The 25,182-nt window shown below is 46.3% G+C and overlaps 1 long non-coding RNA gene across 1 annotated transcript; it reads right to left on the bottom strand.

Annotated features, from left to right (window-relative positions):
- Window positions 1–10,686: 10,686 nt before the first annotated feature.
- Window positions 10,687–16,577, bottom strand: LOC141086594 (uncharacterized). Its single transcript, XR_012231619.1, has 2 exons — window positions 12,465–16,577; window positions 10,687–11,857 (listed from the first exon to the last, which is right to left on the bottom strand). It is a non-coding gene; the product is annotated as an uncharacterized lncRNA (long non-coding RNA).
- Between the last annotated feature and the right edge of the window lie 8,605 nt (window positions 16,578–25,182).

The following is a 25,182-nucleotide window of genomic DNA, read 5'->3' as shown; positions in this document are numbered from 1 at the left end:
GCTCCCACGGTCTCCTGCTGCTTCTGTCCCGGTCTGCTGAGTCACCGTGATTAGCGTTCCCCGCCCCTTTTATACTGACTCCTCCCCCAGCCCATCTGTCCATCTCAACGGTCCGTCCCTGAACTCTGTCCCCTGGGAACAGTTTCCCCCGGAACCTAGGTGACGGTCCCCTTGGCTCCAGCCTGGACACTCGGCGTGGGCCCTTCTTCCCACACATGCACATGGCACAACCATTTACTTGGACCCTGTAACATTACAGTAATCAGTCTCCCTACAGCCTCCTGTTATGGACATTTAGATGGGGTAAGTGTCACTGTATAGATGCTATTGTGCCATATATTCCTTTAAAGCAGGGTTCCCCAACTCCAGTCCTCAAGGCCCACCAACAGATCATTTTTTCAGGATTTCCTTACTATTGCTCAGGTGATAATTGCTTCACCTGTGCAATACAAAGGAAATCCTGAAAACATGATCTGTTGATGGGGCTTGGGGACTGGAGTTGGGGAACCCTGCTTTAAATGGTGTGACACACCTGTCCCTGGTCTGCGCTCTGCTCGCTTCTACCCGCTCCGCTAAACTTTCCTGTGCTTCAGATCGGGCTTTGCAAGTAGCCTATGTGATCATTTCCGTATCCCTATATCTTTCAGGCACACACCTCTATCTTGGTTTTAGGACTCTAAGTTGGTCTGTGCCCCACAACCTGCTCAATACCTGTCTGCGGTCTCCAGGACCTCTGCTACCTGTCTGCGGTCTCCAGGACCACTGCTACCTGTCTATGGTCTCCAGGACCACTGCTACCTGTCTGCAGTCTCCAGGACCTCTGCTACCTGTCTGTGGTCTGCAGGGCCTCTGCTACCTGTTTGCAGTCTGCAGGACCTCTGCTACCTGTCTGCGGTCTGCAGGACCTCTGCTACCTGTCTGCGGTCTCCAGGCCCACTGCTACCTGTCTGCAGTCTCCAGGACCACTGCTACCTGTCTGCAGTCTCCAGGACCACTGCTACCTGTCTGCAGTCTCCAGGACCACTGCTACCTGTCTGCAGTCTCCAGGACCACTGCTACCTGTCTGCTGTCTCCAGGACCACTGCTACCTGTCTGCTGTCTTCAAGACCACTGCTACCTGTCGGCAGTCAGAGGACCTCTGCTACCTGTTGGCAGTCACAGGACCTCTGCTACCTGTCTGTGGTCTACAGGACTTCTGCTACCTGTCTGCGGTCTCCAGGACCACTGCTACCTGTCTGCGGTCTCCAGACCACTGCTACCTGTCTGCAGTCTCCAGGACCTCTGCTACCGGTCTGCGGTCTCCAGGACCTCTGCTACCGGTCTGCGGTCTCCAGGACCTCTGCTACCTGTCTGCGGTTTCCAGGACCTCTGCTACCTGTCTGCGGTCTCCAGGACCACTGCTACCTGTCTGCGGTCTCCAGGACCACTGCTACCTGTCTGCGGTCTCCAGGACCTCTGCTACCTGTCTGCGGTCTCCAGGACCTCTGCTACCTGTCTGCGGTCTCCAGGACCTCTGCTACCTGTCTGCCGTCTCCAGGACCTCTGCTACCTGTCTGCGGTCTCCAGGACCACTGCTACCTGTCTGCGGTCTCCAGGACCACTGCTACCTGTCTGCAGTCTCCAGGACCTCTGCTACCTGACTGCGGTCTCCAGGACCACTGCTACCTGTCTGCAGTCTCCAGGACCACTGCTACCTGTCTGCTGTCTCCAGGACCACTGCTACCTGTCGGCAGTCACAGGACCTCTGCTACCTGTTGGCAGTCACAGGACCTCTGCTACCTGTCTGCGGTCTCCAGGACCTCTGCTACCTGTCTGCGGTCTCCAGGACCTCTGCTACCTGTCTGTGGTCTCCAGGACCTCTGCTACCTGTCTGCGGTCTCCAGGACCTCTGCTACCTGTCTGCGGTCTCCAGGACCTCTGCTAGCTGTCTGTGGTCTCCAGGACCTCTGCTACCTGTCTGCGGTCTCCAGGATCTCTGCTACCTGTCTGTGGTCTCCAGGACCTCTGCTACCTGTCTGCGGTCTCCAGGACCTCTGCTACCTGTCTGCGGTCTCCAGGACCTCTGCTACCTGTCTGCGGTCTCCAGGACCTCTGCTAGCTGTCTGTGGTCTCCAGGACCTCTGCTACCTGTCTGCGGTCTCCAGGATCTCTGCTACCTGTCTGCGGTCTCCAGGACCTCTGCTACCTGTCTGTACACCTGTACACCGCTAATAGACATCTCTGCCGGCTGCTTATGTCTGGGAGAACAATATGATCGGCAGTCCGAAAACGGACATGCCTGATTGACATCAGCCCTGACAATCAGTTGGGTGGTGCCCCCATAGCGTGTCAGACGATTTCACTGATATCGGTGGGTTTGGCCAATATTAGTTTAATGTGTATGGAGCACTTATCATCCACCTGAATGCCAGGACACAAGGATTCCTAGGAGAACATTTCCCAGAGCATCACAATGTCTCCACCGGCTCGTCTTCTCCTCTAACACTACCTGATGCCATCTCTTTCCCAGGTGTGGCACACACTCAGCTGTTCACATGATGTAAAAGAAAATATGGTTTATCAGACCAGGCCAGTTTCTTATCTTGCTCCATGGTCTCGTTTTGAAACTCATTTGCTCATTGTAGACACTGTCAGTTATGAACAGGGGTCAGCACGGACCCTGATGTATGTAGCCCCATGTACCGCAGGCTGCGATCCTCGTGTGTTTACCTTTCTATCATAGCCTACAGTAACTTTGAGAAATGGTAAGATTTTAACAATAGAGTTAGGACCATACAAATTAGGGTCACCGTGAAGTGGTAGGAAGGCTTTTGCATTTTTTTAAATCAAAATTATGTTAACTAAGTATCCTATATTATTTTCATGCACTATTGCTGTTTTTTTTTATTTACTGTAGGGTATTTGCTTATTATGTTTCTGGGATTTTTTTCCGTACAGTGGCCAGTGTGAACGTGCGCTTACATGCTGCATGCAGACTAGTCTGTATCCCAGTTCATTTCTTTAGTTTTTTTTTTAAAGATAGGACCATCCCAATTGGGTACACCTTGTCGCGGTGCAGTGGCTTTTACGCTTTTTTTTAAATCAAAATCGTGATAACTAAGTAACCTATGTTATTTACATGGATTATTACTATTTACTTACTGTGTGAATAATGTGGGAATAGTGGATGAGGGCAGGTATATCTCGCCCAGATTCCTTTCCTATGTGGCCTAGTCTGGTCAGTATCTTACCTGCTTGCTAATGAATAATGGGAGGTGGATATAAAAGGATGCCAGGTGGTTGTGTGAGTGTCTCAGCCTGGGGACACAGAGAGCCTGTCTGTGTGAGAGACACACGTGAATGAAAGCAGTGCCCACGGTAACTGTGGTTTGGCTGGATGGGAGAAACCCGCCAGTTGGTAGTTAGGTTGTACCTTGTTTAGTTAATGCCGGACAGGCAAGGATTTGTTTTATGTTTTTATTTCCTTTATGCGTTGCTTTCACCTTTAATAAACCTGACCCAGTGTCAGTTATACCCGGACCCCGGCTGTGCGCCTGAGTTTCATGCTGAACGCACGTGACCTTTGACCCCAGCAAAGGCGATCCCGGAGTGTTTTATCACATTGTGGTGGAGAATACGGGCATCACGTTGAAAGCATGAACATGGAGGACGTGGTGAAAGCGCTGGTACAGTCCACCGCCGTCCAGCAAGAAGCTAATCGGGTGATGATGGCCCAGCTGAAGGAGTTGGTGGACATGACAGCTACCGATCGTTCACTTCTCCAGCAGGTGGCGCAACGCCTGGCAAGCTTACCTGAGGTTAACCTGGAAGCCGAGTCGAGAGTGATTCACGTGAGTCGGTACTGGCAGAAGATGACGACCGAAGATGACGTCGAGGCATACCTGACCACGTTTGAACGGACGGCGGTACGAGAAAAATGGCCGAAGGCACGATGGGCCGGCCTAATTGCCCCGTTTCTTTCCGGTGAGGCCCAAAAGGCTTATTATGACTTAGAACCTGAAGCCGCGCAGGACTTTGACAAACTGAAAGCCGAGATCTTGGCCCGGCTGGAAGTGACGACCGCTGTCCGTGCACAGAGAGTGCATCAATGGACTTATCAGCCGGAAAAACCACCGCGGTCACAGATGTTCGACCTGATCCACGTGATGAAGAAGTGGCTACAACCCGAGGTGCTGACAGCGCCAGAGATAATCCAGAGAGTCGTCATGGACAAGTACCTGAGAGCTCTACCGCCAGCCCTGAGGAAGTGGGTAAGCCATGAAAATCCTACGATGGCAGATCAACTGGTTGATCTGGTTGAACGTTACTCCGTGGCGGAAGGACTCCGAGACGACGCTACCCCTCCTCGTTCATCATCTCCACGTGGAACCGGTAAGACTGTTCCAGGGAGTAGGGGAGAAGGAAAAATCCCTAAGACAGTGGGGGAGGAAACCGGGACTGCCCTCAATGCGAGGCCGAGAGTAACGAACTATGGTCTAAGCAAGGGGCCCCTTAGGTGTTTCTGCTGTCAAGAGATGGGCCACATTGCTGCGAACTGTCCGGTCACTACTGAACCCATGCAGTGCGACGTCACAGACTCTAAAAACCGCATGTCTATGGTTGCATGGGTAGTGAGTGTGAATGCCGGTCAAAAGGATGTGGAAAAACACTTGTGTGATTTAACTGTTGATGGCAAAAATGTGGTGGCATTGTTAGACGCGGGAAGTGTGGTGACTCTGGTGAAGGTCAGTCTGGTGTCAGCCCCGACTGGACCATCAGACAAATTTTCTGTAACGTGTGTGCATGGAGACACCTGTTCGTACCTCACCACGGTAATATGCATTACTACTTCCTATGGGTCTGTGCAACATAAAGTGGGACTCGTCCCTGCGTTATTGCATGATGTTATCTTGGGCCGGGATTTTCCCCACTTCTGGCAATTGTGGGAGAATCAGTTGATGCCCCCGGGTAATAGTGTGCATGATTCTTCTCCCAGGGCATGTGTGGGTCCCGAACCCCTGGAAGAGGTCCCCCCGGAAGACTCGGGGGAAGAGTCTGCTGGAAATGACCTGCAGTTCCCGTTTTCAGTCATGACGGGTGATACGGAGGAGACCAGGGAAGAGGAGGAAGACAGCCAACCACCTCCCCGTTTGCTGGATTTGGAAGTTCAGAAAGATGACTTCCAAAGCAAGCAAATAAAGGATCCTACCCTTTCTCAGGCTAGGACAAATGTAAAAGTGATAAATGGGGTACCCGTAGAACCTGGCTCTAGGCTGGCATATCCTTACATGATCCTGTTGAATGATTTACTATATCAGATAGAGAAAAAGGGGGAAGACACGGTGCAACTATTAGTCGTGCCAAAACCCTACCGGCGGCAGGTGCTGGACCTGGCCCACAGACATGTGATGGGAGGTCACCTGGGAGTCCAGAAAACCACCGAAAGGATATTACACTGTTTTGTTTGGCCAGGCATGCATCACGATATTCGTGTATAGTGTGAGTCTTGTCCTGACTGCCAAGCCTCTGCGCCTAAGCCCCGGTTCTGTAGCCCTTTGGTACCCCTACCTATTATTGAGGTCCCGTTTGAGAGGATTGGGATGGATTTAGTTGGGCCCCTTCCACGGTCTGCACGTGGACACCAACATATCCTGGTCCTCTTGGATTATGCCACTCGTTACCCGGAGGCCATCCCTTTGCGTAACACGGCCGCCAAAATGATTGCCAAGGAACTGGTCCATGTGTTGAGTCGGGTCGGTATACCAAAACAGATACTCACCGACCAGGGGACTCCCTTTATGTCCAGGTTAATGAAGGAGCTCTGCCGGTTGTTACAAATCGAACCGTTGCACACATCCGTGTATCACCCTCAAACAGACGGGTTGGTCGAACGGTTCAATAAAACTCTGAAGCAGATGCTGAGAAAGGTGATAGACAAGAATGGGAAGAACTGGGACTATTTACTTCCGTATTTGCTTTTTGCCATCAGGGAAGTGCCCCAGTCTTCCACGGGATTCTCGCCTTTCGAGTTATTGTATGCCCGATGTCCTCGCGGACTGTTAGACGTCACCAAAGAATCCTGGGAGGGTCAGGTCACTCCGTTTAAAACGGTGATAGATCACGTATCCCAAATGCAGGACCGTATTGCGGCTGTTATGCCTATCGTCAAAGAACACATGATGCAGGCTCAAGGAGCCCAAAAAAGAATCTATGATAGGGGCGCCAAGATCCGTACGTTTGCACCCGGAGATTGGGTGTTGATCCTGGTCCCCACGGTGGACAGTAAGTTCCTGGCAAAGTGGCAGGGCCCCTTTGAGATTAAGGAAAGAGTTGGTGAAGTAAACTACAAAGTATACCAGGCAGGTAAACGGAAACCTGAACAGGTTTATCATGTAAATCTGATAAAACCCTGAAAAGATCGGTCTGCCTTGTCAGCGGAGCTGGCCCGTCCCATCTGCTCGCATACCGTACCAGAGGTACGGGTTGCAGAGACTCTCTCGGAGCGGCAAAAGACTGAGGTCAGGCAGTTTCTACTTCACAACCAAAAGTTTTTCTCAGAAAAACCCGGGCAGACTACGCTAATGAAACATTACATCGTAATGGAACCTGGTGTCACAGTTCACGTGAAAACCTACAGAATTCCGGAAGCGCGCTGTGAAGCCGTTTCCCGAGAAGCGAAGGCAATGTTAGAGTTAGGTGTCATTGAGGAATCGCACAGTGCTTGGTCCAGCCCGATTGTGTTAATTCCTAAACCGGACGGCACCATCCGGTTCTGCAATGACTTCAGGAAACTGAATGCGGTCTCAAAATTTGATGCCTACCCTATGCTCCGGGTCGACGAGTTAATAGATCGGTTAGGAAAAGCCCGGTATATTACGACCCTAGACCTAACAAAGGGGTATTGGCAGATCCCTCTGGCGGAGGCTGCCAGAGAAAAGACGGCATTTGCTACGCCATAAGGTTTATTTCAGTATGTGTATATGCCGTTTGGGCTGCACGGAGCACCGGCACCCTTCCAGAGACTGATGGATCGAGTCCTGAGGCCACATAGGCAGTACGCTTCGGCCTATTTGGATGACATTGTCATTTACAGCTTGGACTGGGAGACTCATCTCCAGAAAGTACAAGCTGTGATTGACGACCTGTGGGAGGCAGGTCTAACCGCGAACCCCAAGAAATGTCACGTCGGGCTAGAAGAAGCCCAGTATTTGGGGTATGTATTTGGGAGGGGTGTTGTTAAACCCCAGGTCGATAAGATTCAAGCTGTTCAGGACTGGCCGCAACCTGTCAACAAGAAGCAGGTGCAAGCCTTTCTGGGGATTGCCGGCTATTATCGTCGGTTCATACCCAATTTTGCAGCCATCGCTACCCCCCTGACGGATCTTACCAAAGGGAAAGACTCCGTCATGATTAAATGGAATTTAGCGGCTGAAGAAGCCTTCCATAGCCTAAAACGGGCACTTTCCTCTCAACCCGTACTGGTGACTCCGGACTTCTGCAGCGAGTTTGTGGTACAAACTGATGCCTCTGAGACTGGTATCAGGGCCGTACTGTCACAAGAAAGGGACGGAGTAGAACACCCAGTCCTCTATCTCAGCAGGAAGCTGAATAAACATGAGCAAAAGTATGCAGTCGTAGAAAAAGAGTGCCTAGCCATTAAGTGGGCTCTAGAGGCCCTCAAATATTACCTGGTGGGCCGAAAGTTCAGGCTGATTACTGACCATGCCCCTCTCAAGTGGATGCACTTGCACAAGGAACGGAATAGCCGAGTGACCCGGTGGTTCCTTGCCCTGCAGGCCTACACTTTTACGGTGGAGCACCGCCCGGGGGTACAGATGGGGAATGCAGATTCCCTGTCCCGAGTGCACTGTTTGGCGGGTGTCATTGCTCGAGCGGAGTGGTCTGAGCAGAGGGGGGGATATGTGAGAATCATGTGGGAATAGTGGATGAGGGCAGGTATATCTCGCCCAGATACCTTTCCTATGTGGCCTAGTCTGGTCAGTATCTCACCTGGTTACTAATGAATAATGGGAGGCGGATATAAAAGGATGCCAGGTGGTTGTGTGAGTGTCTCAGCCTGGGAACACAGAGAGCCTGTCTGTGTGAGAGACACACTTGAGTGAAAGCAGTGCCCATGGTAACTGTGGTTTGGCTGGACGGGAGAAACCCGCCAGTTGGTAGTTAGGTTGTACCTTGTTTAGTTAGTGCCGGACAGGCAAGGATTTGTTTTATGTTTTTTTTTCCTTTCACCTTTAATAAACCTGACCCAGTGTCAGTTATACCCAGACCCCGGCTGTGCGCCTGAGTTTCATGCTGAACGCACGTGATGTTTGACCCCAGCAAAGGCGATCCCGGAGTGTTTTATCACATTACTTACTGCAGGGTACTTTCTCATTGTGGTTATTCTAGATTTTGTCTGTTAATGGCCACAGTGTGAATGTGCACCTACACATTACACTTATGTCAGCAGGGGTGCTAGCTCATTTGTCCAATTTTGCTTTAGATCCTTGTACTCTGTACATACAGGGGTCCCCCATGTTTGGGTGGTGTATCTAGCATATTTAGTTTTCCAAGGCTAGGTTCAAAACAGTCAGGCCTTGGTCCTGCTCTTCCCTGTCAGCACATAGAGGGGCAAAATACTAGAGATAGGACCACCACTATTGGGTGCACCTTGTCGCGGTGGGATGACTTTTGCACTTTTTCAAAATATTGCGCTTTTTTCAAAATATTGTCAACAATGTACCCTATGTTATATCCATGTGCTATTACTCTTTACTTACGGCAGGGTATTTGCTCATTCTGTTTTTGTCTTAAGGCCCCGTCACACTAAGCGACTTACCAGCGATCCCGACACCGATATCAAGGTGTCAGGATCGCTGGTGAATCGCTATGTGATCGCTGGTGAGCTGTCACACAGACAGTTTCACCAGCGATCAGCACAGTGATGCCGAGCGCCCGGCATCGCTTGCCATCGCTGTAAAAAATAGAATCAAAATAAAAAATATAGTTATTCTCACCTTCAAATGTCCCGCGCAGTCTTCCGGCCTCTCTCCACGCTCCGGTCCCAGTGATCCTTTGCACGAATGACCGCGAGATGTCACGGTCTCGAGGGATAACAAAGTCTCGCGGTCATTCATGCAAAGGATCACTGGGACCGGAGCGTGGAGAGAGGCAGGATGGCTGAATGGGACATCGGAAGGTGAGAATAACTATATTTTTTATTTTTTTTATTATTTTTTACACCTGATCGCTGGTCTCCCGCCTGTCACACACAGCGATGCGTGCTGGCCAGCGGGAGACCAGCGACCAAAGAAATGTCCAGAGGTTTCTTCCAGCGATCAGTGATACCGGCAGGGGGGCCGCTCGCTGATCGCTGTCACACACAGCGATCTCGCTGGTGAGATCGCTGTTACGTCACAAAAGTTGTGACTCAGCAGCGATCTCGCTACCGAGATCGCTTAGTGAGACGGGGCCTTTAGATTTTGTTTTTTACTAACTACCATGTACAATGAACACCGCCAAAGACTTCTTACTTCGGAGATGCTGTAACCCACTCATCCAGCCAACGTTTGTCCTTATAATATCAACTTCAAGAGCTGACTGTTCACCAGCCCATCATCACAGTAAGATGTTATCCACTACACCCTTCGGTGGTTTTAATGTTGTGACTGATTAATGTGTATGTGTACATATCTATTAGTATGGGGTATACAGTATATAGAAAATCCTCTTTGTCGAAAAAGCTATCGCTTTCTGCAGATTTTCTCCCAGAAGGCCGTGCTGCTGTTGTTTTCTATATATTTTTTTCCCCCTTTCCATTTATACTATTTTCACTCACACTCTTGTCTATCCCACCGCAGAAGGTTCTGGGAACTTGCTGAGGCCGAGAGCTGGTTTCCATGGTTACCAGAACAGTATTTTTCTCTCTCTCTCTCATGAAACGCCCAGTCCTGCTGGAAAAGGAGGGAATGTGAGAAAGGAGGAGAGCGGAGGGCTAAGCCTCCGAGGGGGAGATCTGGTTTAGAAGAGTCGCTGCCTGCTTGAAATCCTATTTTTCTTTACACCATATTCCATGGGATGTAGTAATGCTGCAGATCACAGCCGGGTACGATGTGTTAGTATGACACGGGGCGTTGTTTTATGGGCTGTCATATGTGCCACTGGTGATGCTGGCACTTTAGAGCATCTCATCATGGCACCAAGATAATATTGTCTGTCCCCAGTGAAAGAACAGTATATGGGACCTTTATATTCCAATATCTCACCATAATGCACAATTCCACCTGTTTTGGAGGTGTAAATGACCCCCTTACCTCATCACAAGCTGCACCAATGATAAGTCCGTCCATGGAGGCTGCTACGCCCATTAATATTGTCGGGATCCCTCAGATTACTCTTTCATCTGAAGGACCGATGTTCTTAGGTGTGAAGCACCATATGTCTCTAATCAATTGCTCCGTCGAGAAGGATAACACAGACACCAGCTGTATAATACCACTCGGGATGCCTGCCAAGACGCCTCTGGCTTATCAGTTAGGCTTCCGTCTTTTATAGTAAAGAATTTAAACATTTTACAGACATGCGCAGTACAACTGTCGGGATCCCTCAGATTACTCTTTCATCTGAAGGACCGATGTTCTTAGGTGTGAAGCACCATATGTCTCTAATCAATTGCTCCGTCGAGAAGGATAACACAGACACCAGCTGTATAATACCACTCGGGATGCCTGCCAAGACGCCTCTGGCTTATCAGTTAGGCTTCCGTCTTTTATAGTAAAGAATTTAAACATTTTACAGACATGCGCAGTACAAATGATTTTACAACTTGTTTTAGACAAAGAAAGTCATTTAGGCGAAAAAGCAGAGGTATTTGACCTTGGTTCACAAGGGAGATGTCTGAGACATCTCCTCGAAGAACAGATAAGGTTTTAAACAAGAGAATGCAACATAGACAGAACTCAATTTAACTCCTTCAGTTCCTATCATTCCCCCCTTTGACATCTTCATTTTCCACAATCTGGAACACTGGATCCTGCAACAACAGCGGATAGTGGCTCGTTCACCAGGTACTATCCCAGGCCGACGGGTTGCCCAAGGGAGACAGGTCTTCTACCTTCTCCATCCCCCAGATACTGAAGCCACGTCCATCATTGCAAGAGTACGCTCCTTCATGCCAGAAATGAGATGTCAATCTAGGACTCAAATGAATAATAGTTAAATTCTTGTTGTTTACAGTCAAACTTCCTTATCTATTTCTACATCTTTTCTTGCATACAGAGATACACCAAAAAACAAGTTTCAATAGCACATATATTACGAAGATACAAACAACAATGATTTTGGACAGCAACGGTGGTGTTCGATATATCCAATATATCCCATATTTGGTCATCTAAGTAATCTGTAGCCCTGACTAATTTATCCCACATTTGAGTAATCATAGGATAAATAAAAATAGAGCTGACAATTTTATTAGCCACACTCATCTGCACTATATGTGGTCTCCCAGAGAGGCGAGGTGTATTGTCAGCAGCTCTTTTGTACAACGTGTGTTTAGGTATGCTCTGAGTATTCAACTGGTCATTCGGAATAACAAAGGTAGCTGGAGTCAAACGACCCAGAGTACAAGCACCTTTTACCCCTACTGGCAACCATTTATATGCATTGTCTCCACATACCCAGAACATGTCACTAGGTAGGTCCCATAGGGCTGAATGTTGTAATACCAGTCTATGAACTAAATCTATGAACGCAGATACATTCTGAAGCATACACCAATTTGGAAGTTGTCCTAAAGGGCTACACTACCCTACATCGGGATTTCCACAGGTGGGAGTTCCTTTCTCATATCCAGATGACTCGTTGCAAGGTATATTACCTGAAATATTAAAACAAGTTTCATTATTGCCCTGGGGAAATAAATTGGAATACTCCCAGGACGTGTTATGCAACCTTCTTTCTAGCAGTATTGGTTTGAAGGCATCAGTAGAGTGGGAAGTTACATTAAAACTAACTTGTAGGCCATACATTGGAATTTGCCCCAGGTAGGTTAATCGAGTTCTATTCCTGGGTACCCAAGCCCCCCTTTATATGCCAGATATTGAAGGTGTGTATTACTTCCTGAAAGATTACCCTGCCACCAAGGGTATCCTACCCATCCCACAATAGGTATACCAACAGTTGTGTTCCATAACTTCACATTATTTGTGGCATTATTAGCGAGTGTATCAGAACAACTGGTCCAGGCAAATAATTCCTCGGGTGGCACAGGAATAACAAGGAACGGAATACTAGTGGCTGATACTGGTGAATGTGTGCAGATCCAGCAATCTGCTGGAGACTGAGTGTCTTTTGACCAATCATTTAGTATTTTTTCCTGATGTTGTATAAACTTATTATTCAAGGACATTGGAGAATTTAGATTGTCCCACGCAGCTACCATTATTACAGATAATGCAACAAAACCAAACCAAAACATTATGCACTCTTATGCTTTGTTAACTCCTGTGGCTAGTTTGCAATGCGATGCGTGGATCCAGGTTGGTCTCCAACTTAACAGAAGTAGGCGTTGTTAGGAGTACTTGGTAAGGTCCTTGATATCGGGGTTCAAGGGTCTTTCTGGAGTGTTTCTTGACATATACGTAATCACCAGGTTGTAGACAGTGAGTTCCTTCCACACTATCTGGATCTGGAATGGAAGAGAAAACTAGAGAATGCATTTGAGTTAAATGCTTTTGCAACTGGATTACATAACTTGTCAAATTATCCACATTGAGTGTTAAGACCTGTGGGTAGTACAACCCTGTGTTCGGTGGTCTTCCAAACAGTATCTCGAAGGGTGACAGTTTAGTTTTCCCCGTGGGTGTGTACCTTACTGAGAATAATGCTAATGGGAGACACTCTGGCCATGGTCTATGGGTCTGCTCCATGGTTTTCTGTATTTTCAATTTCAGTGTCCCGTTCATTCTTTCTACCTTCCCTGAACTCTGTGGGTGGTAGGGTGTATGAAATGCTTGTTCTACACCTATCATTTGCATTACATTTTGCATTACCTCAGCAGTAAAGTGTGTACCTCTGTCTGATTCAATTGTTTCAGGGACACCGAATCGTGGTACTAGTTCCATCACCAGTTTCTTTGCAGTGGCTCGAGCTGTAGCCGTTTTCACCGGGTAGGCCTCTGGCCATCCAGAGAAGAGATCTACACATACTAGGATATTTGCATACACTCCTACCTTGGTAGCTGTATGTCGTCAATCTGCCGTCTCTGAAACGGGTAGAGAGGCCTAGGTGTCGCTTTCTTAGGGACTTTTACTGTTTTACCTGGGTTGTGCTGTGCACAGATGAGGCATGATTGTACAAGTTTCGCGGCTGCGCAACTGAAGCCAGGAGCGATCCAGAAGGCATCTACCATGGCACACATGTGACTTTTTGAGGTGTGATTGGGGCCATGTGCTGCTTGCGCCATGATTGGGAACAGGGACTTTGGTGGGCACATTTTATCCTTATTCTCCCATACTCCATTTGAGTTCAGCTCAGCTCCCAGTCTCCCCCGGTGTACCTTCTCTGTTTGGGCAGCCTTTTGCTGGAGGGATTTCAGGACATCTAGACCCAATGTGGCTGGAATACGCTGACTCCCCGCCACCGTCCACTGCTCTCTCTAGGCCGCCTTGTGCTATTTTAGCAGCCTCGTTCGCCCTTCTATTGCCCTCTACCTCCACGGAGTCACCTTTGTGTGTGCTTTTACCTTGACAATGCCAACCTGGACTGGTAACATCAATGCCTCCATCAATTGTTTCACCAGCTCTGCATTTTTAATGGGCTTCGAATCTGTGAAAATATTAGCGACTTTACCTGCAGCGGCTCTACACGCCTCAGTGAGTGCCTTCAACTCTGCCTCCTGCGCCGACATGTGAGGAGAGAGTGGTTCCGCTCGGATTACCTCATGTGAGGATACTACTGCATACCCAGTGTAGAATCGTCCATCCTGGTGGTATCTGGGGCCATCTACAAAAAAGAAACTCAAAGTCTGCATTAGGAACAGGTTTTTCATGAATGTGTGCAAACCCAACTGTCTCCTGACTCATCAGTTCTATGCAGACATGTTCATGCGTCATGTCAAAGTCTCCTTCCTCACTTGCCAATACGGTCACCAATTCCCCCTTTTCTGAATCCATAGGCAGGAGGGTGGCTGGATTCAGAACGTTACATCTTTTGAGGAGTGACATACTCAGGAATTAGTAGAGCACACTCAAGTCGGAGCTGTCTGGCCATAGACAGATGTTTTGGTTGAACTTGTAGGAGTATGGCATGGATGTCATGTGGGGAATAGATTGTCAAAAGAAACGTCAGTGTCATCTCACATGCCTTTCCTATTACGTCTCCACTTTTTTCCTTGTGCTCCAGCATACATGACAGGTCGTTTTATTATCCTTGTTTGCTCAATTTCTTTAGCTACCTTAAGGAGGTCTTTCGGATCTACATGTCTCCATTCAGGTCTGGCTGTCTGTACTGCGTCTCGTAAGTCTTTGTTCATACCGTCAATGAATGCATTCACCAGTATTCTAACATCAAGTGGGTTTATGCAAATGTACCCCATGTCTGCCCATTTCAGCTGTAACCGTCCAAGGTATATCTCTACTCTCTCTCCTCTTTGCTGTGTCACATTAGTCAGGAGTACAGACTGCTCTGATTGTTCCACTGCAGCCCATTGTCTTAGTGACTCACAGTACGTCTCCCCAGATCATGCAGATTTATCATCCATGCCCCAAGCCTGATTCTTTGTCACATCTGTGTGTCTTAATTATATGATCTAGTGCGTCACCTGCCTTTAAACTCACCAACCTCTCTAAGTCTGCCCAGGTACACATATATGTTTGCTGTACTTCCTTTATGTGTCTGTAAAACGGGAATGGTTGGTCTTCAGGGGCAGGCAGCTGCTTCAGCAAAGCTAGCTGGTCAGAGGGGCTCCAGGGATAATACACCTGCATCTTTCTTATTCTAGTCACACTTCTAGGTCCTGATGGGGTTGGCCGTCTGATGTCTACTGTCAGCTTACTCCTCAAGGGCCAATGTCCCTACTATCCACTATCCACACTATTATGTCAGCTTCTTATGATCTTGTCTGGATAGGATTTAGTGCAATTCTCTTAGGTCAGTAGCACAGGTCACACAAGTAGCTATTCAGTCTGGGTTTGTCTGAGTCTGACCACAGTGTTTACAAGTCCATCTATTTTGTCTGGGTCTCTGGTTACACTTTGTCAATCAAACATTCATAATACACCTTTCATACTGCTGCACATTCTCAAGCATCATTTATTCACTTGCTATTTTCTTCCCTTGTCTGTGCCTTTTTGTACATCCAAACATTCACACTCTGGTATTTTTGCCTTTTTCAATATTTGTCCCACTTGTTTTACTGCTTCCTTCCTTCTCTGTCTCTTGTAATTTGACACAATTTGCTATACAAATCAATCACACAACTAGAAGCAGGTTCAAACACATTAATGACCAAGCAATCACTTACAATTCCCTTCTAAATTAGGCACCAAATCTTACTTTTAACTTCCAATCTTCAATTAAGTACTGTTGCTTTAAAATGCACAAATCTTTCAGCTTGTACCTTACGGATAGAATTACAGAGAATTTTGAGCACAGCTCACACTCAGCAGAGATAAGAGCGAAGGGAGAAGAAAAACTACGCAGCGGTATCATTCCCCCCTCCCATCAGAATGCAGCGTCGTCCTTCACAGAATTCTGTAGTTCTTTAGACTTATCAAAATCAATTTCTACAAAGAAACTCAAAATCACGGGATTTCACTGTAAGGGCAGATAACTGTATAATGAGATTAACCATGCCTTGCCCTTTTTCTGGCCAAATGCATTCAGGAAACTTTACAATGTAATGCCACATATAACACGAACTATATCATTACTCAATTCATTCAGTCTCAGATGTAGATTTGAAATATCTATAACGCATCTGTCCGGGATTCCACCACAACTAGAAAGGTCACAAATCTCTTGACACAAAAATGATGTGTGATGATTCATTCATACGTGCTCATTCACTGATTTTTTTTTTTTTTTTATACTCAATTACTCATCTCTCATCTTATTCAGAGGTTCTCATAGACATATATACAAGGATTCACACAGCCTGCCTATCTTGCACTTTGGATTTGATTAATACTTTTTCCAGGTTCTTTGCTGCACTACTTCCATATCTATCCTCAATTATATCACATAACCGATTTCCTTCTTCAGGTATCTTTCCCTGACTGTTCCCCATCTTATCTTTTATTCTTATCCTGTCTCTCTTGTTGTCTTCCTGTTAGTCCCCTGCCTTAGGTGGTGTATTGGGTAAGCTCAAGACTAGGCTCTACTATACCTCGTTACCTTCTTCCTAAGGTGCTAACAGGCTAAATGGAGTGTCTGTTCCTCGGTGTACTACGTGTTTCGTGTACTTATATGCTATGTAGCATCCGAACAGAAATACTCCCACAACACACAGGATTGTAAATAAAGTGTCCATCTACTGGGGTTCTTCAGTCATATCCTGTCACAGGCTCATTTCACGGTCCTGTGCTCATTCGGTCACACTCTTATCTGTCACAAGGTTTATTCGTAAAGGGTGTTGATATAAGCTTAGGCGGTGACCTCCCCGAAAGGACGCTGTCACATGACCCAGTTAGGCAATATCACCACTCTTTGAACGAATACCTACTGTGCAGCTTATTTGTCTACTTTCCACAACCTTTCAAATCAAAGTAGCCATTCAACAACCTCCTCTATTCCTAGTGCGGAACCGTCTATTGTGAAAAACTTGTCCGTCCGGGCTGCGCAGTATGAACTGTTCACCCAGCCTTATATTCCATAATGTCAGACCTCTCCCATTTTGATTTGCATCAGCTCTTTTTCTAAAAATAGCTGTGCACACACAGAACCTACAGTAACCTCTCATTCGAGCAGAAATTACATATGCGTGTCACACCCGATTTCCTCAGAGTTCTTATATGGACCTGATTTTACGGCCCCCTCCTCTACTAGATTCCCCTTTATACGGACCTTAGTTATAATGATAGATTATGAAGAGCAGAGAAGAGAAAAAATTGATCTCTTACCTGGCCAGGTGTTTAGGTCTGCTGTTCACAATTTCATCAGTAACTGGAGTGGTCTGTAGATCGGGTAGTCTTGGAGAGGTGCCTATATCAGGTCCCTGTTTCGGGCGCCAGGAAACTGTCGGGATCCCTCAGATTACTCTTTCATCTGAAGGACCGATGTTCTTAGGTGTGAAGCACCATATGTCTCTAATCAATTGCTCCGTCGAGAAGGATAACACAGACACCAGCTGTATAATACCACTCGGGATGCCTGCCAAGACGCCTCTGGCTTATCAGTTAGGCTTCCGTCTTTTATAGTAAAGAATTTAAACATTTTACAGACATGCGCAGTACAAATGATTTTACAACTTGTTTTAGACAAAGAAAGTCATTTAGGCGAAAAAGCAGAGGTATTTGACCTTGGTTCACAAGGGAGATGTCTGAGACATCTCCTCGAAGAACAGATAAGGTTTTAAACAAGAGAATGCAACATAGACAGAACTCAATTTAACTCCTTCAGTTCCTATCAATATAATACTATATGGCAGTATGAAAGCAGAGCAATGTCAGAAAAAGAAGTGGTCTCTCCTGCTGACCGATGCCACCATTTCGGTGGTCCTCCAGAGTTGGCAGGACAGTCCTTGAATTCCTCCTTTCAACTGCTCTCCTCCATTGAGTCGTAACTGGGGTTGAAGGGGCACACAGGACATTTGCCGCGGGCTAACGAGACACTCTGCTTCGTCTCTTATTACTGCATCAAAGCTATCCAACATTTTATTAGTTTGGGTCTACATCCTTCCCCACGATGCGTTTGATGACATCCAAGTGCCCCCCAAGTGATAGACCATGGCAACCAATAATGGTATTTTAGCTTCATATAGGGGGAATGTCTTCTACTGGACCCTATAGCTCCTGTTTTGGCTTCGCCCTGGCATCACATGCCCCGGGATGAGCTATTTCATAGGGATCACTATCACTCATGATCCCTATTGAGAGATGTGAATGATGGTGATAATAACAATATGTAGAAGCATCGACAGTGCAGCATTACACATTCTCCTCATGTCCCAAGCAGAGGTCTTGACGTTCGGCAGTTTGGCGGTGACTCACTGCGGTGTCTGACTCACAGCACAGGGACAGGCTCTCACACTGGCATATAATGCATCTGAAGAGGGGGCTTAGCCAGGCCTGAGGCTTATACATGATTGCATCTTATGTCAGACTCCTAAATGCCATACAACTTGCAGAGAACTCTGGCAGGAGAAAGGTCTGCAGTCCTGATTGCCTTCTGCATGACAAAAGAATCATGATCCAAATGGTCTGGACACCGGGTGACAACATATCTATCTACGTCTACTTTTCTGTAAATGACCCTGTGGCGCCCAGGGCCACGGACCGGGTCACTGCTGCTGTGACACATCCCGCTGACACCGGCCCGATACCGAGTGCCCAACGGCCCTGGGAGGGCGACCCAACCCCATCCCATGTTACCGCAAGTTTAGTGTACAGAGCCTTGTACATACAAGGTGACGATGATCGTACTAGCCCACCAGAGTGCTAGTGGACCCCTCAGTGGGCCAAGACTCTGACATAATAAGGGACCCTAATGATACAGCAGAAGGCAGTCCCATTTGGAACTAACGTTGGAGACGATCATTTGTTAATAGGATGTTATGGGGGCAGATTTACTAGGGGGTGTCCAAGTCTAAGCTATTGATTATCCATAGAAGAGGTTCTTAAAGATGAGATTAGTGGGGGTCTAACATCCAACACCCCCATCTATCAGATGAAATCTGCTCCGACAGAATACTGCAGAGTAGAATGCAACAAATTTAAGAAGCACAGACCTCTTGACACTGTCAATCTATGAGATCATGACTAAGGCTTCTCAGCTGAAACGCGTTGGTTTAGCCAGTGGACACTATGTGATTTGCTAGTAATGTTGGTTTTAAATGGACTAATGAAGTTGGAATTTTATTACCTTTCCTGTCATCGCTGGAGAAAACTTCTTCCTTTTCTGCATTGTGATGTGACCCAGACCAGGGCGACTCCGTGTGGTGATTCCTACAAAAATAAGGTGCATCTGTACTTGGTGAGCTGACTCTCCCTCCCCCAATCCCTTGCCTGTGTCAATCTGTGAGATTTATGGTCTGGAGTAGATTTGTTCCATAATTTATGCCACTTTCTGGCATAAATTATAAAGTTGCCGCTCCTCCTGCCACAAAAGGTACAATTTTTTTATTTTTTTTTTCCAAAAAATAAACAAGCCCTACATTTTCTGTTTTTCTCCACCAGGAGCCTGGAGTAAGTCACTTAGTAAATTCTCTTTCTTAAATCACCCTGGAAACCTTACTGACTATAGTACCCTACCTATGTTCTGTATAGATGGAGAATCATTTCATATGGTGGATCCAAGGAACCCCAACGCTGCTGGCCACCTCCATCTTCATTCACTTGAATGTTCATCCATGGAAAACATGAGAGGGAGTCCGGACCCATGTTTGGCAACTATATGCCCTATTAGGGCGCCTGGACATGGGTTCTCTTCATTAGATAATTTCTTTAAAGTGTGTTAGTAAAAGTTTAGGTGCAATTTCAGAAATTTGTACTCTTGAACCTTTTCAGGAATCTTTGTGGCACAAATTATTGTATGTCGCAGTGTCCTACATGCATCACGTTCTGTTTAGACAGTGAGAATGCGCCAAGACAGTACCATGTAATAGGCATCCTCCGGATCTATATGAAGGATGAAGACCCCTTGTGTCCAATCTCCTACCACACAAAATGTGACATTTCACCATTATTATTCCACACAAGCTTACTGTATATCTGTCACGGGGCGATTGGCCCTGCGTGACGCGACCCGACGATCGGTCGGTCACCAAACAACAAGACAAAACAAGGGGACACAATTACAACGGTGGGCCCTTCAATAGGGAGCAGGGAAGTGGACACCTCTTGCACTCTCTTAAGGAAGAGCCCTGAACTCTCCTCACATTCCCTATACAGGTTCTTTCAACCTGTCGCCGACCAGGATACCTAGGTCCCTCACTTGCCCTGCACCTATCCCTTACTAGTAGAGTTGAGCGATACCGTCCGATACTTCAAAGTATCGTATCGGATGGTATCGGCCGATCTTTAAAAAAAGTATCGGTATCGCCGATTCCGATACCGGAAGTCCCATTCAAGTCTATGGGACTTCCGGTATCGGAATAAGAAAAACCCTTTCCTGCCCTTGTACAGCCTCTCTGGGGTCTGTACGGGCCTTTCGGGGGGCTGTGCCGGCCTGCCAGGGGGTATGTGCAGGCTCCGGTGGTCTGTGCCGGCCTGCCGGTGGTCTGTGCAGGCTCCGGGGGGCTGTGCCGGCCTGCCGGGGGGCTGTGCCGGCCTGCCGGGGGGCTGTGCCGGCCTGCCGGGGGGCTGTGCAGGCTCCGGGGGGCTGTGCCGGCCTGCCGGGGGGCTGTGCCGGCCTGCCGGTGGTCTGTGCAGGCTCCGGGGGTCTGTGCAGGCATCGTCCGATGGGACTACAAGTCCCATCGGGCGATGCCTGCTACCATGACAGTGATTGACACATTAGCCAATGATGGGACAGTAGTAGTCCCATCATCCGGCTAATGTGTTAAATGTAAAAAAAAAAAAAAAAAATAAAAAAAATTACATGCTACATACATACAACATGCATACTACATACATGCTACATTCATACTACATACTACATACATGCTACATTCATACTACATAAATACTACATGCAACATACATACTACATATATACTACATGCATGCTACATACATACTGCATGCTACATACATACCACATATATACTACATATATACTACATGCATGCTACATGCATGCTACATGCTACATACATAACACATATATACTACATGCATGCTACATACATACTACATGCTACATACTACATATATACTACATGCATGCTACATACTACATGCTACATACATACTACATATATACTACATGCATGCTACATACATACTGCATGCTACATGCATGCTACATACATACTACATACATACTACATGCTACATACATACTACATATATACTACATACATACTACATACATACTACATGCATGCTACATACATACCACATACATAACACATATATACTACATGCATGCTACATACATACTACATGCTACATACATACCATATACATACTACATGCATGCTACATACATACTACATGCATGCTACATACATACTACATGCTACATACATACTACATATATACTACATGCATGCTACATACATACTACATGCTACATACATACTACATATATACTACATGCATGCTACATACTACATGCTACATACATACTACATACATACTACATGCATGCTACATACATACCACATACATAACACATATATACTACATGCATGCTACATACATACTACATGCTACATACATACCATATACATACTACATGCATGCTACATACATACTACATGCATGCTACATACATACTACATGCTACATACATACTACATATATACTACATGCATGCTACATACATACTACATGCTACATACATACTACATATATACTACATGCATGCTACATACTACATGCTACATACATACTACATACATACTACATGCTACATACATACCACATATATACTACATACATACAATACATTCATACAATACATACATAGACATACAGTACATATAACATAGAGTAACATACTTACCAATACTTGTCACATTGTTCCCCGAATCCATTGTCTTTTCCGGGATAAATATTAACATAACAAACCACAAAAATACTCACCCACGATCCGAAGCAGTCCACGAGTGTGTCCCACGACGATCTTGGGTAGAGAACTGCAGCATCAGCTGTTGCTGCCGTTCTCTACGGGCTGCAGGAATCCAATGACGGAAGGTAGGTATCCTTCCGCACTGTATTCCTCCGCCACTTAAAAAAAAAAAAGTCCCTAGTCTCACTTTATGCCATTGCTGTGTGGGAAATTGTATGTATTGTATGAATGTATTGTATGTATGTAGTATATATGTGGTATGTATGTAGCATGTAGTATGTATGTAGTATGTATGTAGCATGCATGTAGCATGTAGTATGTATGTAGCATGCATGTAGTATATATGTAGTATGTATGTAGCATGCATGTAGTATATATGTAGCATGTATGTAGTATGTATGTGGTATGTATGTAGCATGTAGTATGTATGTAGCATGCATGTAGTATATATGTAGTATGTATGTAGCATGTAGTATGTATGTAGTATGTATGTAGTATGTATGTGGTATGTATGTAGCATGTAGTATGTATGTAGCATGCATGTAGTATATATGTAGTATGTATGTAGCATGTAGTATGTATGTAGTATGTATGTGGTATGTATGTAGCATGTAGTATGTATGTAGCATGCATGTAGTATATATGTAGTATGTATGTAGCATGTAGTATGTATGTGGTATGTATGTAGCATGTAGTATGTATGTAGCATGCATGTAGTATATATGTAGTATGTAGTATGTATGTAGTATGTATGTGGTATGTATGTAGCATGTAGTATGTATGTAGCATGCATGTAGTATGTATGTAGCATGCATGTAGTATGTATGTAGCATGCATGTAGTATGTATGTAGTATGTATGTAGCATGCAGTATGTATGTAGCATGTATGTAGTATGTATGTAGTATATATGTAGTATGTATGTAGCATGTAGTATGTATGTAGCATGCATGTAGTATATATGTAGTATGTATGTAGCATGCATGTAGTATGTATGTAGTATGTATGTAGTATGTATGTGGTATGTATGTAGCATGTAGTATGTATGTAGCATGCATGTAGTATATATGTAGTATGTATGTAGCATGTAGTATGTATGTAGTATGTATGTAGTATGTATGTGGTATGTATGTAGCATGTAGTATGTATGTAGCATGCATGTAGTATATATGTAGTATGTAGTATGTATGTAGTATGTATGTGGTATGTATGTAGCATGTAGTATGTATGTGGCATGCATGTAGTATGTATGTAGCATGCATGTAGTATGTATGTAGCATGCATGTAGTATGTATGTAGTATGTATGTAGTATGTATGTAGCATGCAGTATGTATGTAGCATGTATGTAGTATGTATGTAGTATATATGTAGTATGTATGTAGCATGTAGTATGTATGTAGCATGCATGTAGTATATATGTAGTATGTATGTAGTATGCATGTAGTATGTATGTAGTATGTATGTAGTATGTATGTAGTATGTATGTAGCATGCAGTATGTATGTAGCATGTATGTAGTATGTATGTAGCATGTAGTATGTATGTAGCATGCATGTAGCATGTATGTAGTATGTATGTAGTATGTATGTAGCATGTAGTATGTATGTAGCATGCATGTAGTATGTATGTAGTATTTTTTTTTTTTTTAACATTTAACACATTAGCCGGATGATGGGACTACTACTGTCCCATCATTGGCTAATGTGTCAATCACTGTCATGGTAGCAGGCATCGCCCGATGGGACTTGTAGTCCCATCGGACGATGCTTGCACAGACCCCCGGACATCAGCACAGCCCCCCGGCAGGCCGGCACAGCCCCCCGGCAGGCCGGCACAGCCCCCCGGCAGGCCGGTACAGACCCCCACAGGGTGCACAGACCACCGGCAGGCCGGCACAGCCCCCCGGCAGGCCGGTACAGACCCCGGGCAGTCCACACAGCCCCCCGGCAGGCCGGCACAGCCCCCCGGCAGGCCGGCACAGCCCCCCGGCAGGCCGGCAGAGACCCCCGGAAGGCCCGAAATGACGGCGCATCATGATGCGCACACACCGCGCATCATGATGACGTCAGGCCGTCAATCAACTGAACTTCCGATGCCGAATTCCGATATTGAAAAAATATCGGAAGTCGGTATCGGAATTCCGATACAGCAAGTATCGGCCGATACCCGATACTTGCGGTATCGGAATGCTCAACACTACTTACTAGGGAAGTGGCAAGTGCGGATACTGGTCCCACCGCTGTACTAATAAGACACCAGGGAAAATAACAGACAGGGAAAAACAACAACACTTAGCTTGCTCTGCAGTTATGCACCAGATCGCAGAGTAAGGCTGGTTTCACATTAGCATTTTTTAGCGCAGCGCATCGTGCGTGTCCATGCACATGCGCCATGCGCCCCTATGTTTAACATGGGGGCGCATGGTCTAGCATTTGCACGTGTTTGTATGCGTTTTCGTGTGCATGCGTTTTTTGTCGTGTGCTCCTAGGCGCGCCGGATGCAACCTGTTGCATTTTTGGTCTGTCCAACCTGTGTCAAAAAAACGCTTGCGCACGGAATGCGCCAAAATAACGCATTACAGTCTATGGGAACGCAGGCGTGCGCATGGACATGCGCACACCTGCGTTTAAAATCGCATGCATTTTAAGAGTTAAATGGCTAGAAACTGGTTAAAACGTATGCGCCTAAAAAAGCAAATGCATGCAAAACACCTGATGCGTTTTTGCATGCGTTTCTATTGCGCACGAAGCGCTGCGCTAAAAAATGCTAATGTGAAAGTAGCCTAAGGCACCCGAACACCGCTTCCAGCAGGATAACCACTGCTCCAGATCAGCTGCAAACAGCACTGCTCGAGATAGCTTCTCTCTTCAGCACGGTTGGCTTCCAAATGACCAGTTATTACCAACAGTCAGCTGGTGTACCAGGTGACCTTATATAGGAAGGAGGGGGTTGGTCACCACCTGCTAACTAATTAAACATGTAGTAACACCAGCGGCCACCGGGGGGGGAAACCCAGCAGCAGACTCACTGAACTTGTAGTAACACCAGCGGCCACCGTGGGCAAAAACCCATATTAACCCCCGAGGGCCTCCAAGGAAAAAGGTTTATCTCAGAGAATCCAGAATCTGACTAATCCAAGAATGGATCGTGACAATATCATTATTACTATCCCCACTCAAGTGAGGTAAGTATAATATAACTAATTTTTCTTATCTTTCAGGTTATATCGGGTGCTTATCTACAGCATTACAGAATGCTGTAGATAAGCCCCTAATGGCAGTGCCAACAGCTGATAGACAGTCCAAAAATGG

Source organism: Dendrobates tinctorius, unplaced genomic scaffold (assembly GCF_039654945.1).
Source record: "Dendrobates tinctorius isolate UK_male_01 unplaced genomic scaffold, ASM3965494v1 ptg000032l, whole genome shotgun sequence".
NCBI classification, from domain to species: domain Eukaryota; kingdom Metazoa; phylum Chordata; class Amphibia; order Anura; family Dendrobatidae; genus Dendrobates; species Dendrobates tinctorius.
Note: the sequence above shows the minus strand (reverse complement) of the source record. Positions and strands in the feature narration are given on the sequence as shown.